General features: G+C 32.0%; 2 long non-coding RNA genes across 4 annotated transcripts; one reads left to right on the plus strand and one right to left on the minus strand.

The window, feature by feature from the left end:
- Positions 1–7,678: 7,678 nt before the first annotated feature.
- LOC126978450 (uncharacterized) lies at positions 7,679–11,879 on the minus strand. Its single transcript, XR_007732623.1, has 4 exons — positions 11,860–11,879; positions 11,200–11,457; positions 9,594–9,779; positions 7,679–8,629 (listed from the first exon to the last, which is right to left on the minus strand). It is a non-coding gene; the product is annotated as an uncharacterized LOC126978450 (long non-coding RNA).
- On the plus strand, positions 11,445–15,895 carry LOC126978451 (uncharacterized). 3 transcript variants are annotated; one of them, XR_007732625.1, is made up of 6 exons: positions 11,445–12,395; positions 12,977–13,183; positions 13,378–13,471; positions 13,979–14,026; positions 14,188–14,602; positions 14,800–15,895. It is a non-coding gene; the product is annotated as an uncharacterized LOC126978451 (long non-coding RNA). The 3 variants fall into 3 exon arrangements; XR_007732626.1 differs by lacking the exon at positions 14,188–14,602 and having other exon boundaries at positions 11,445–12,399; XR_007732624.1 differs by lacking the exon at positions 14,188–14,602.
- Positions 15,896–16,275: the final 380 nt, after the last annotated feature.

The following is a 16,275-nucleotide window of genomic DNA, read 5'->3' on the forward strand; positions in this document are numbered from 1 at the left end:
GGACAGGATTGACTTTACGTTAAATATTCAACAAGTATTGCCCGCATTAACTTCTGAGTTTAGTCTTTCGGTCACGTCAGTCAATTTTTCTATTGTCATTTTGACATAATAGCGATGCCATCCCTGCGGATTTATTGGTTGAAACTTCACGAAACTTACCTCGCTTTTTGTCTGTCACTTTCACACTCATTGTAGTTGCCAGCTGTAAGGGATGGGAGAAGTATAATATAAATTTGAAAGGCCTACTTAACCAAATATGGCTCGATTATTGAGTGAATTTAATGTGTAATAATAGAGCGACAGTTCTTTATGTTGATGTCACTTTGTAGGGTTTGACTACGTGATGATAGTTTTCAATAAAGACAGGGATCCTTTTATTGTATACTAACCCCATTTAATTGAGAAATATGTCATGACTGTATTGTGAATGAGCTTACCTACTTCAATTCATTACTTATTTACATACATTCTGGATCACCTATCATGTTAAGAGAACAATTAAAATCTAGTAAAGGTGAATTTTTTGTACAAACACCAATTAGTTACTTTTATATATTATGTGGTCTACCACACTTGTACTTCTAAGTACAGTATGTGCATATTACTCTCAAAGATCGAAAACGCTTTTTGAGCGAAAATAGACCCCATACTCCGTTATTGACTTGTGGTGCACTGTACAACATCCTCATTTCGAAATTCGAGATTAGACAAATCGTGTAAAAACGCACTGCGCCCCTTGTAGCATTCACAAAAAGATCAAAAAAATCCAGCCATACCACCTAGCAGTAGCTGATTAGATATAACTCTTAACTTAATTTTAAAATGACGGAAAAGCACTAATGTTATCTTCAGTAGTCTCTGTTAAAGGACGTCCCTCACGCGGATCATCATTGAGATTGCTCGTCCACGGTTAAACTCGTTAAACCAATTGAAAATAGTGGCACGAGATGGGGCTTCATTAAGAAATGCTTAATGCGAAATCGAATCACCTATCATAGCTTTGTTGTTGAGTAAGTCCACAACGAAAGTCATAATAAATCATTGACCAAAAATTTTATTACGTTATTATTACGTTCATTTTCACGTGTAACAAGAGTTTTAGATTTTCCTCCAATTCACAAAAACAGATGACAAATGAATGCCCGAAGATCACCAATACGTTTGGTCCTGCGCTACCCTCATCCAACCTGCTACAATTATAAATAGATAAAATATAATTTATATGATTTTTATTGGGTTTTTCTCATTATGGTGCCAATACCTTGTACAATATTTTGCGATATTAAAATGGAGTGTGGTGGTAAAGAGAACATAATCGCTGTACACAAAGTAGGTATTGAGCCAAATGAAATTTTTAAAACTCTCCAGACGCTTGGTATTAGTAAAATGTATGTGTACCGGGCTATTAATAGGTACAATAAGACCTCCTCTGTTTGTGACAGAAAAATATCTGGCCGTCCACGTAGTGTTCGTACGAAGAAGTTGGTCAAAGCAATAAGGGAAAGAATTCGAAGAAATCCTGTCCAAAAGCAAAAGATTTTATCTCAGGAGATGAAAATAGCACCTAGAACCATGTCGCGTATTTTAAAAGATGACTTAGGACTTAGGCCTATAAGAGACGTACTGGTCATTTCTTAACTGATAATTTAAACGAGAAAAAATCGATATAACTACTGAAGCGGTACGCAAAGGGAGGTCAAAGAAAAAAATTGTTTACGGATGAGAAAATTCTTACAATTGAGCTACATTTTAACAAACACATTGACTATTACTGCGACATTATTAACGTAATAAGTGTTTGAAAGGAAGGAAAAATAATAATATAATAATAATATTGTGATTATGTAACCAAAAAATATATTTGACTAGCTGACCCGACAGACCTTGTTCTGTTCATAATAAAAAAAACTCTTGTGGGCGGAAATTCGTAAAATCCGCCCACAAGAGTTTCTTAGCTGACCTCTACTCGGTGAAAAGAATATTCCTACCAAATTTCAAGTCTTTAGCTCTAATGGTTCCAGAGATATCGTGATGACTATACGTGGAAATCTCTTATATATATATAGACTGAAAAAAAGGGTGGAGTGTATTTTAAGACATCTTCATAATGACTATACTGCTTACTGCAGTTAAAGTCTGACTAGCGAATGCTGAACCTAGCAAAAGCCGACCAAAATCATAAAAACTTAATTATATTTTTATTTTATTCGGGAAACAAACATTACAACTTAACATATACACTTAAAAAACAAAGGATAATATATAAATCTTTGACCAATAAAGTATCCACAATTAAATAGTGCATTTAATAGAATTTACAGAATTTAAGAGTATAGGTATGTATATATTTATATTTATTCAAACAAAACAAATCTTATAACTATATTTACAATACTATGACTACATAAAATTAAAACTATCATTACGTGGAAGCGTACCAAGAATACTGGCAGCATTTCCGCGTTGGATGGCTATGCTGATCCGTTGACCGAGATAGCTGCCAGCGCTTTGGTTTCCTGTATTATAAGAACAAAATCAAGCATGCGACAGGCTTTGGCAGTCATATATCTATAGTATTGAGTAAACGAGTCAAGGTGAACGCCCAAATCTCTCACCCATAAAATCCGTTCAATAAGATTCTCATTTAAAGTGTATTTAGATTTAATAGTTTCGTTAAACGTTATATTTTTTAAATATTAAGTTGTAAAAGATTATCATCGCAATATTTACACAATTCATTCAAATCCTGTAATAAGCTACAATCAAAAGGTTTATTCACTTTTTTTATATCTTCATATCATCAACGTATAGAAGAATGTTTAAATACTTACTACAATAATGTCATTAAAGAAGACGAAGAGATTCTTGAGGAACACTAGAAGTAACAGGCACGAACGTAGAGCAGTAACCTTTAATTGTAACCACCTGGCTTCGATCCCTGAGGTAATAAGGTATGGTATGGTGGTAAGGTAGGTACAAACCAAAGTATGAATAAGTAATTTTGATACTTCTCCTAACTATTTTTTTTAATTCTCTACCGGTATGTAAGGGTTTTGCTTTTTGAAGTAAAACATCTTTAGGTGCGACTTGGGGGTAAATTTTTTCTAACGGAAGTAACGCTCAGTCAATAAGTCAATTAAAACAATTTTTAAGCCGTTATAATTATATGGTTTAAAAAAAAACATTTCAATATGCTCAGTAATATTTTTGAAAATCTCCAAGTGTATAATTTGCTTCTTGAAAGTTAAAGTAAGTAACTTTTTCAATAAATAAGTTATCAGAATTTTTAAAGTGAAACTTTTATTACATCATCTCAAACTTTTTCGCCTGTGTGGTGCATGTCGCGTGACGGTCGGGCGGCGCCTAAAATTCGCAGCAGCTGAGCGTGTAGTGTATAGACTCATTTGAGCCGGTGCTCCACGCTATTTTGTTTGTTTTTGTCAGTGTTTAATGTAAATTTTCTTATTTATTAAAGTGAAACTTTTATTTGCTTAGTCTACTTTTATTATTTCCCATTATCATTCCAATTTTCCAAGTATAAAATTAAGATTGATAAAGCGATTTTAATACCCTTAATGGAATATTATTCCAAAAATTTTTAGTAAAATGTCTATAATGTGAAAAAAAGTTTCACTTTTTCCGTGATCTCATAAAACCACACAATCCTTTTTTCTGGCATTTGCGACTTTCGTTAATTTGTTTTTGGTTTCTTCGTCCATAAATGGGAAGGGCAAAGAGTTCAAGGCCATGCAGCCATATTCGTTAATATTCAATAACAACGTCATATTAATATTATGTGCTAATATAACCTTAAATTTCTTATTTCCATTTACTTTATTTAATGAGTGAATATTTTAAAATTTGCGAATGGTATTAATTAATTATAAATAGGATTATTCCAGGAACATTTTACTCTTTCATCAATTAATAAGCATAAAAGAGAACATCAAGAACCTGATAATGACCTCACCTGTTAAAAGTTTAAGTGTTAATTTTCTGGTCAGTAATAATATCAAAATATAACATCATATCATTCTTTGTAAAATATATAAAATCCCACTTTATTAAATAATTATTATAAAGGCATTCTTTTATTTTAGGTACAGAAAATACCAACTTTAAAAGATGAAGTTAGGGTATAACTTAAATGAAAACAATAATTAGTCAAATAAAATTGGGGAATCCGAGGAACATTTTACGCTTTCATCAATAAATAAGCATAAAAGAGAAAATCAAGAACCTGATAATGACCTCACCTGTACAAAGTTGAAGTGTTCATTTTCTGATGAATAATAATATCAAAATATAACATCATATCATTCTTTGTAAAATATATAAAATCCCACTGTTAAATTTAATCCCACTAAAAAATATTATTTATGAGAAAGGCATTCTTTTATTTTAGGTAGTCTGTATATTGAAAACCGTGACTAGGAAATCAGAAGCATCAAGGAGCTAAGCCTCACTCCGCGCATGCGTACTGTATAAATACCAAATCAATACAAATTTAAGTAGGAACTAACTGGTATACGTTTATCCCGCTCTTCCACCTTTTGTTTCACATCTCTAACGGAGATATAGCAAGATAGAAAGGCAGTGGCGTAGCGAGCTTTGGCGGGCCCCGTATAAATATTTGCTTGGGGCTCTTATGAAGGATAAAGATTTCTCACACAAGAAAAAAGACGTGTGGCACTCGGGGACTGCCGCGGTAAAGCTATTGCATAGCATTTTTTATCAACTCATGCAATTATAATTATTTATTTATTTTATTTATGCAGTATTTTTTTTTTTTGATAAAATTAATTTATAAAAAGCAAACGGAAAGTGAGTAAAATTTAACTTGCAAGATTTGATTACAGACAGACAACGGGACAGTGAAACGAAATAAAAATGCTTGTCATAATAATAAAAATTAAAAAAATGTGAATAAAAAAAACTCAAACCTGGGACCTTCTGCACAAAAAGCATACGTGATGACCGCTGTTCCACGGCATCTGTAATATCCGTGGCGAAATATGTGTATACATCTAGTAAGTAAGTGTTAGGTTATTTTCGTTACGGAATTTCTGGATTCGGTCTCCACGCTCCAGGCCCGCGATAGAAGCTATGCAATAGCTTAAAAAAATGTTTGCATAAAATTAAATGAAATATTTATCATCATAATTATCTATCTGTATTATTGAAGGATTGGCGAATAGGCTTAGTTCTGCAGCATATGCGGTTAAAAAAATTAGACGGTTAACTGACATAGATACGTCGAGATTAGTATACTTTAATTATTTTCATAGTATTAGTCCTATGGTATATTGTTATGGGGCAGTGCGACCGATATAAATAGCATCTTTGTGCTGCATAAGAGGGCTATTCGCGCGATTTATAACCTAGGTCCTAGAGTATCATTAAGAGAAAAAGTTAAAGAAATAAACATTTTGACTGTTGCTTCTCAATACATTTTTGATAATGTTCTGTATGTTCATAAGCACATTGAGGAATTCTCTAGAAACTGTGACATTCATAATGTTAACACGAGGAACAAACATAAACTTGTTATGCCTACTACACGGTTGAGTCGAGTTGGTAAGTCTTTTGTTGGGCGATGGTATATGCTTCTACAATATGATCCCAGAAAATGTACAAAACAAATGTGTTACGAAATTTAAAAGAATTGTTAAAAAACGTTTGTGTGGGAAAGGTTATTATAGCATAAACGATTTTCTTAATGACACCATGGACTGGGAATAAAGCGAACACCCTCAGGCTCTTTAATTATAAATGTTTATTGTACGATATCACATTGTAATCCATATTTTATATAAAAAAAAGCCCGCTGAGTTTCTTGCGCCCATTCTTCTCAGGTCTGAGGCAGTCTCTTTTGTATGGGTGGTAGTTTTTGACTTTCAATAAGTGATTTTAAATCCTATTTGGAATAAAAATATATGAATTTGTCACTTAGCCTAAAATTTTTACAGACAATTCTAATTAAATAAACGCTCTCCTAGCCTTTTTTTCGGCAAGCCGCATTTCTTTTTAATAATTTTTCCTTACGCCCGTCCGGAGACCCCTTTGCCCGGGGGCCCCGTTTAATTTATACGGCAGATAAGGTGGTAGCTACGCCCCTGTAGAAACAGTAAGCATTAAATCTTGTCGGTTAAAGCAATAAAAATAAATAGCTGTCCTTTTCTATCTTCGTGTATCTCCGTCAGAGATATGAAACAAAAGCTGGAAGAGCGGGATAAACGTATACCAGTTAGTTCCTACATAAATTTGTATTGATTTGGTATTTATACAGTAGTACGCATGCGCAGAGTGAGACTCTGCTCCTTGATGCTTCTGATTTCCTAGTCACGTTTTTCACAATACAGACTAACTGTTGCACCCTTCTTTGCCTGTACGAATTTTTACAGTACGCATGCGCGGGCCGCGGAATGAGACTCAGCTCCTAGATGATTCTGATCACGGCGACAATACCATCACATTAAAATTAATTTGTCAACTTGTCTATAGAGGGCACTGATTGATACACAGAACCCGCTTCGCCCGCCTATGCAGTAAGTAGCCGCCACTGACCAATCGCCATGTTGTTTATTATTTTTTGAAAAAAAGCGCGGGAACTCTTGATTGCTTAGGGCGGTCTTTTTAACTATAAAATTAAATATTTCTATTATATTGTATATAATCCTCATATTTTTGAAAAGTATATAAGTATTTGTATATGTTTATCATTTAATTTGTTTAGTATAAGTAAAAGTCTATATATTTAGTGATTTAGGTTTGTGCTAAGAGATGTCGAAAATGCGGAAAAAAACCAAGCCGGAACGAGATAAAGGTGAGTCTATTTTAGATTCCACCTCCGAAAGTAGCGAATACTCAGATTCGCGTACAGTTTTGGAAGACCAAGAGGGCTTTTATTTGCCATATAGGGTGGCCGACTATTGTCGCCGATATCCGGAAGACGCAGGTGCCGGTCATGAATTTATAGTCTTCATAGAGAGTGTCACTGAACAGCCACTTGGTAGTCGTGACATGCTAACTCTTAGTAGCTACTTATCGCGCTTCATTAAAGGCATTAAATATCTTAAGAAACTCAACAAATATAAGATAGGAGTAGTGTTTCAACGACCCAATTTGGTTAATACATTCCTAGACAACACGACATTTTTAAGGGAACAAAATATTAAGGCGTCCATCCTAGCTGGTGCCACTGAATTGTCTGGAGTGATTTCCTCCGTACCCATTGATATGTCCAACAAAAAAATTTTCAAATCTTTGTCAAGTACAAAAAAAAATTATTTCTGTTCGGCGTATAATGAAAAAAAACAAATCCGATAGTGGTTTTATATTACAACCTACACAGGCAGTCATTATTACTTTTGCGTCATCTACTTCACTCCCAGATTACGTTCACTTAAAGATGTGGCGTCTACCAGTGCGACCTTATGTGCCGCCAGTTAAGCAGTGTTTCCGATGCCTTAGGTTTGACCACTTGGCTAAATTCTGTAAGAATGCTCAGCGTTGCTCAATCTGCACTGAAAATCATTCATATAAAGAATGTACTATACCTATTGACAAAGCAGTATGTGTGCACTGTAAAGGTAACCATCTCACAGTATCAGGTCAATGCCCTATAAAACAAAAAAAGATATTGGATAGTAAAAATAAAAGTAAAACACCATTATCAGATTTATTTAAACATCCAACAAGCTTTCCATCAAAGCTCAATAAGACAGAGAACACACAAGACATCATTAATTTAATTTTATCCAATCCAGCAGCAATGAACCTAAATCACAGAATCAATAATAAAAGTCATTACACTAAATAAAACACATAATCAAAGCATTAGCTCACACGCAATTAGTTCAGCTATTAAAGATACCATACAAATTAAAAATAAAACGTCACATTCAACTGTCACAAACTTAACATAGTACAGTGGAATGCTCAAAGTCTGTGGAGTAACAGACTTGAGCTTCAAAACCTACTTTATGAGCAGGACATACACATAGCACTTATATCAGAAACTTGGCTTAAACCAAATATACAGTTTTCTATCAGAGGTTATACAATACTAAGAAATGATTGTGGTAATGATCACAATGGTGTAGCAATTTTTGTTAGAAATGGCATTTATTTTCAAAAGTTAGAAACATTTTCTGATAACTCCTTGCAAAATGTAGCAATCAAAATTAAATACAAACAAAAAGACATCTCAATTGTTAGCTTTTACAGTCCTGGCAACAGTGTACCTAACTTTGACAAATCTAAATTTAATAGACTGTTGCATAGTATTCCAAAACCACTAATAATTGCTGGTGATTTTAATGCTCACCATACCATTTGGGGTTGTAATAGAACCAATTCTAGAGGTAGAGACATCATGGATGTAATGGAAGATAATGACTTAATGCTCTTAAATAATGATCAACCAACTACAGTGGGTACTAATTCTTGGAGACCAAATGGACTAGATCTAACAATAGTATCATCTTCATTATTCCTGTGCTGTGAATGGCAAGTTCATCAGGAATCTTTGGGCAGCTATCACTTGCCTACAATCACAAAATTTTCCATGGTAGTGTCGGAAACTGAATCTTCTTCAATTCCATCCAACATTCCTCCACACAGTAATCTGAAAATATATTGAATAAGGCGTTACTTTGCGGAAATCCATAATTATACAAATTATTTAAGTTTTCTTTAGTGTTAATTCCGCCAATATTTGTCTCTAAAACAATTCGACACGTGTTTCGCCTCTACACGAGGCATCCTCAGGACGTGTTGTCTCGCCAAAATCTGGCACGAGACTGAAAATAGTAAATTGGGACCAATATGAGAACTTAGTAAATGACTTGTTAAAACAATTTGATATAAATAATTGTAATCTACAGAAGTCTTATAATAACTTCTGTTCCATAATTCTTAGAGCGGTAGAAAATTCAGTACCTAAAACCAACTACCACTGTAACAATATTACTAATCTACCTAAAAGAAAGTGACAACTGCCCTGGTGAAATGGGCAATGTACTAAAGTGGTAGACTAAAACTAAAACTACGTTCATTTTAAGCAAGCTCAAGCAAAAAAAAATGTATATTAAGACTTGAATGTCGTAAATCCTGGACAGATTTTTGCTCCACCATAAATAGGTTAATGCCAATTAAACAGATTTGGACAAAAACGAGGAAATTTAAGAACTTATATTCTAATAATAATTGTTTCTCTAGTAATAATTGGATATCCAACTTTTTACACAAATATACTCCAGATACAGTACCAAATTTAACAATTATTCACAATAATCATCCTTTAAATAGCACCAACTCTTTTTGCATGCGGTTTGGATTGGCTCTCGTATAAAATGTTTAAACTCCTAAACTCTTCTAAGTTAAATAAGTTTCTAAAAATATTAAATCTCCTATGGAAGAACTCCACTATTCCAGAAGAATGGAAAACAGACTGTCTAATTCCAATTTTAAAGCATGGGAAAAATTCTAGTTCAGCTGATTCATATCGTCCTATCACACTAAGCTCGTGTGATTTGAACAATTAATAAAACAGAGATTAATATTTTATATTGAAAGTAACAACCTCTTACCTAATAATCAATTTGGATTTCGATGTAGTTGTTCTGCTTGTGAGAGTATACGGCATTTATGTCTTGACAACCATAGTGCCCAGATTGACAATAAGATTTTGGCTGGTGTTTTTTTGGATGTTGTAGGAGCATTTAATAATGTTGATTTAGAACAATTATCATCCATTCTTCTATCCTTAAATGTCCCTGAAAAAATAGTTAGTTGGATATTCAATTTGTTGCAAGGTCGTAAACTTTATGTTAGAGTCAATAACCAATTAATAGGTCCTCGATATTCATATAGAGGCATATCGCAGGGCGGAATTGTGAGTCCATTGCTCTTTATAATATACATAAATCAAATAAATATTGTTTTGGGTAATAGAGTTTCTAACCTCCAATTTAGTGATGATCTAGTAGTGTATAGTTCAGGACTTAATTTATCAAATGTTGTGTTAGATCTTAATGTAGCACTCAAAAAATTGGAGCTTTATTTTCAAGAGCATTAAAGGCCTGCAATATTCTGAAATCATTAGCTGGTACATATTGGGGTGCAGACCCGTGCATCTTGCTAACACTATATAAGTCATTAGTCCGTAGCCATTTTGAGTATGCCTTCTTTTGTTATGGTGGAGTAATTACATTAGTGAATAAATTAGAAAAAATACAAAATAAATGCTTAAGGATCATAACAGGCGCTTTTAGGTCTACTCCTATTATATCATTACAAATAGAATGTAATATTCCCCCACTAGCTCTTAGATTCAAATATCTACAAACCAAATTCTTTCTCAAATTAACTTCTATTAATAATCATCCACTCCTATTAAAGATACAGGACTATATTAACCAAACTGACAATAATTCCTACTATCAAGTAGAAGGCATCTCTGATTTGTTACATTTTTCTTGTGATCATAATCTATTTTCTAGTATTCTTTGGCCATGTTATTTAAATTCTTTTAATTCAAAATATACACCTATTAAAATAATTATTAATGAATCATTAAAATATAAGGAAGATGTATATAGTATGCTGTCAGAGTGGCAAAATTATAACCAACTTTATACTGATGGATCTAAAAGTAATACTGCTGTCTCTATGGCAGTTTATGACATACAACTGCAGAGTGGGTTTGGTCATAGGTTAAATACCTTGTCTAGTATATACACAGCAGAATGTGCTGCCATATATGCAGCTCTAGAATATATTGGAGAACAGACATATAATAATTGGATTGTTATAACAGATAGCATGAGTGTTTTAAAAGCTTTACAATATCCTAAATGTAATGTTACAACTAATTTCATCATTTACAATATTAGAGACAAATATCAATGCTTATCCCTAACAAAAGATATTGTTTTATTCTGGACTCCTTCACACATAGGCGTGGAAGGAAATAAACAAGCAAGTCTTGCTAAATCTATTGTGAATAGTAATGAGATACATACTACTTTGAACATTCCCATACCACACACAGATGCACTGTCTCATTTTAAAGGTACATTCTTGCAAGACTTTCAGAATAATTGGAACAAGTTGTTCAAACAAAGGGCAAATGGTTAGCCGACATTAAAAACGAAATCTCTCCTCCCTGGTTTGTTAAAAAGAAAAAATACTTACACAGAAAATTTTACACCACAATTTGTCGGTTACGTCTGGGACATTCTCGTAGTGGTGCTCATTTATTTAGGATCGGTGTTTTAGATTCTCCAACTTGTCAATTCTGTAATTTATCCATCCAAACTCTTGATCACATTTTCTTTGACTGTCCCCAATATAATCTTCAAAGATTTACATTGATAGACTGCCTCTTGGATATTTATAAGAATGCTGAAGACATCCCGCGCTCACTTCAGCAGTTATTGAAAACTTATACTGCTTCGTGCCGCTTTACAAATTTATAGTTTCAACGGTAGGCGAAATTTGAAAATACGGCTTGGCTTTTGACACAATCCCTTACACAGACTTAAAACATATTCGTCCATAAATTATTATTGGACTTGTGTTTATAATGTAAATTTGTGTAAATGTATAAATGTAAATATTATATATGTAGTTATACCTTAAATTAGTTTCATATTATCTTATAATTATATTCAACTAATATTCATCATTATTACTTATAATTCATGTATAATATATTTCTTATAACGTATATGAGATTCATATTTTAGTATTATATCATAAAAGTTTATTATTAAAAATAAGGGGCTAAGCTTGATCTTCATTGGAACAAGAATATTATCATTATAAGACTTGGCTTCGGCCTTTCATGCGAACCTATATGTATATGAAGAAAATGAAACATGAAGAACACGAAATACTACTTTTATGGGAAATTGTACTATTTATGTTTGAAGATGAAGATGATATAAAGACTTAGCTTGACTTTGAACAAGCTGTGTAAAGTGAAGAATAGAAAAATAAAAATGAAGACTTGGCTGTATGGGCTTTTGACCCCTTTGCCTGTCCAGATGGACGAACAGAACCAAAAAAAAATGTTTATTATTTTCTAAGCCGCCATCGCTTTGCTTATTGTTGTTGTTTGGTGTTCGTTGCGTGTTGAGTATATAGTTTAAACTGATTTCAGTTTATTTCCTTTCTTGATCAACTTTGACTTTTTGGCTTGTTTCTGGACTCCGATTATCTCCGTTTTATATATTCTGACCTTGACTTCGTTTGGATTCCGACATTTATCGTTTTATTGTTGACCTGGCTTAATCACTGGACCTTCCGATTTTTGCTTGCTTTGCTTACTAAATTGAGTACAATGGCTGCAGATAGAAAATGTTGTATTCCAGGATGTGATAACACTCGTAGGTACTTAAAAATTTAATAACGTAATATACTATTTAGAACTTTGTTGTGGTTCAAGAAGTTCAAACAATCAGATGTTGTTACAGTATGTTATCATTACGTTTAATAATAATATCCATCTGGTTTCATTAAAGCCATTCTGAAATGTTAAACCTAATCCCAGGTTATGAGTTAGTAATTACTAAGCCACCCAGGCTTCTTAACTTTCCAAAATTCACTATAGCAGTAAATTATGCAGTTAACGTCACAAATTTAGTAATATGTAATTTACAATGATTTTTAAATAAAGTTTTTTATTACTTGTTGAATTAATTTAAGCATTGAGTTACTTTAAGAAACAAAATAATAAGTTTTTATTTACATAGGTACTTAATATTAAATGCTCTCATTGTATGAGATCTTCCTCATTTAAAATTAATTCCTTTGATGGCTAATATGTTGCTATCTGAATGTCCTTACCAACATTTATTAATTGTTTTAACTAATATCCATAAAGACATATATCAGAGTCTGTGACATCTTTGTACAGAACTGAGATTGTTAGTATCAAGGTTACAAATCACTCTTTGTACTTTTACAGGTAAGAGTAGTGTCTTGCATAAATTTCCAAATCCTCAAAATGACTGCAAATGTTTCCGGACATGGACTTTTTCCATTGGAGGAAATATATTTGCCCTAGATGATGTATATAATTATCGCAGAGTATGTCACTTGCATTTTGAAGAAAGATATTGGACCAGAAGTAAAATGCTGAGCAAGAATGCAGTGCCCACTCTATATGTAAAAGGTTATTTTTTATATGTTAACACAATAATTCTTAAAGTAAATACACACATTACATTAAAATAACTATCTACATTCTAAAACCCATACATACATAAGTGTAATAACATTAAATAGAATTAATATGATCTTGCACATGCTTCTAAAACATGTAAAAAGATATAGTCTATTTTTTTTCATTATATAATTACATTACAGGTTTTGTAGTTCGGAAACCTTTGGCTGATACAATGAAAAAAAAATTATAATATGGTTGAGTGTAATCTAGAATCTACTCCAGCATCAACATCTGGTAAGGATTGCTTTTTTAATTACAAGTTAATTATTATTATGTTTTACTTCAGTCAAGATTATATATAGCTATATAGATTATAATATATAGCAATTCATTCACACTTTTTTTTTCCAAATTTCCTTAAGTAAGGTAAATGTAAGTGTACATCTCTGTGTGTTGTTTGTAGGAGATTTTGGAACACGTATGAATCTACTTATAAGGTTGTTCCAATAATGCATATCATTGTAACTGTTAATAAAGATCAATTTATCTGCCATCCAATAGTTAAAAGAATGTTATGTGAAGACCTTTAATATATGAATATTATTCACTTAATAGCAATTGTACTGTAGAATTGCTTTTTATTTTTTTTTTAACTATAAGTTTTAAAACATCTCAGAGCAGCTGTTATATTTTTAATAAATTTAGATAATTAAACTGGACCCTTCTATACTATATCTGTCATGACAATTCATGATATTTAATTGGGATATGTTCATTTAACTTAAATTTTGTCCTTTTCAGGATCCGTCCCAGTTGCAATAAATTTGCAAGCTACATCCTCCCGAATAGGTATATAATTTACAATAAAGTATGTTGTACCATAATTACCAACAATGTTTGTATGCCTGTCTTTTTACATATGATAAAAAAATTGATTTATTGTACCTATAAATTTGGTTACAACTACTGTATAATAATCATATTTCATTATTCAATTGTTTTTGTTTTAGATGTGAAAAGTAGGCATCACAAAATAACTTCATCTTCATTTAAAGTTAATTGTCTACAAAAAAAGATTGAGAAACTTACAACAAAATATGAAAAATATGCTTTAAAAATCAAGAAAGCATTAAAACTTAAAATAAGACATTTCAAGACACATAAAAAAAAATTACTCGTTTAGCTGCCATTTTCACTGCTTTACAGTTTAGGGAAATAAGAAAAGAAAAGATGGGTAGAACATTTACAGAGGAATAAAAAATAATGACACTATCCATTTATAAGCTAGGCCCTCGATGTTACAGATTTAAAAAAAATATATTTATATTACCTAATGGTGCAATCACGAAAAGATTCCGAAGATGAAACTAAAACTGTCACAGATTTTTAGCCAGACTGTTGGGATGACTATGGGTTTCCTAGCAGGTAGTTTTCGAATATAAGCTTCTAATTTCATGTAATAAATTTTCAACATTATCATTTTTGTGCATGTCATATAAGAGCAGACATTGTTGTTGGTTGTTGCATATTAATTCTGTTAAAAAAGAAAACTTTGTGACTCTAGTTTACAGAGTATATATTAAGGCTTAATACTCTAACTTATCTATTGTTTTTTTTTTCAGAAAAAGGATTATTGCCTGCTAATTGTCAAGAAACAGCAGATATCATAATATTTTTTGATGAATTATTTGACTCAACGAATGGTAGTTACATAAATTCATCAAAAAGAAGTGGAAACCATTATTGCAAACATTAAAACCAAATTCACTACACAATCAAATTTGGACTAAGGCTAAACAAATTTTAAAATCAATGAAATTCACTTCTAAGAATGGAAAAGTTTGTGTAGTGCCAACCTTATCTAATTGGTTGCATACAATTGAAAATATGGATTGCCTATGTAATAAATTGTTCAATGAATACAATTTCAAGTCAATATGGTGTAGATATTTCAATCAGGAAAATTTTTTTTGGTAGAATCAGTAGTCATGGCTACCGAAACAATTCTCCCACATGTGCGGGCTTTGAAGCAGCGTTCACATCATTACTTGTTAATAATTTAAGCAGCAGTTACTCGCCAGAATCTAATTGTGAAGAGGATTCCTGACATGTACTTAATTGTATAAGGAATTTATTTTTCACACAAACTTCTAATAATAGTAATCCTTCAGATATTGAATTCAACCATTTAATTAATGATGATTTTATAGTTGATTTAAAAATCCAAAAGAGAGACCCACAAATTATTGCAGCCTTACAATATGTAACAGGGTACATTTTGCGGCAATGCCATATAAAATTATTTAAATGCCATATAAAATTATTTAAATGCCATATAAAATTATTTAAAAGTTGCACATATTGTGCAAAGAAAATTTGTATGATAAAGAGAACTCCACTGAATATTTAAAAGTACAAGACTTCAATCAAAATAAGGCATATCCAACTTATCCTTTGGAAGAGTTAGTGAATACTTTTTCAATAATTCAAGATATAGTGCATCATATAATAAAAACAAATTCATCAATGGATAACATTCAAAATTATATTAAAGTTATTTTGCATGCAAGGATAAAGAATGGTTATTTAAAATACAAAGAGCATAGTACCAAATTGACTGACAATAAAATACTTCGAGGAGCAATTTCGACGCACGATAAGGAGGATATAATGCAAACATTCGCTGTACAGTATGACAATAAAAGAAGAAGGAAATAATATGTTTTTTTAATGTAACTTAAATTCCTAATATCTACATTTAGTTAAGTCTGCTATTAATTATGGCGGAATTCCTGAGTAAAATTAATATTCTTACAATAATTAAAACAACCATAATACACGTATATATTATGTTATACGTATATGTCGGTATAAACGAGGAAAGTTTCGTCAACTTCTCACGCGATGTCGCTTTCGCCTTGAAATTGACTGACAACTCTACCTATAATAAATAATGTACTCTGTGATTCTGATTTCCTAGTAAAGTTTTACAATTATCTATCGTGCAGGCAAACAATGGGTGCAACAGAGAAAACCATCTGTATTACAGATACAGGAAGATAGAACAGGACAGCAATTTATTGTTATTGCTTTAACCG

This window comes from Leptidea sinapis, chromosome Z (genome assembly GCF_905404315.1).
Source record: "Leptidea sinapis chromosome Z, ilLepSina1.1, whole genome shotgun sequence".
NCBI lineage: Eukaryota > Metazoa > Arthropoda > Insecta > Lepidoptera > Pieridae > Leptidea > Leptidea sinapis.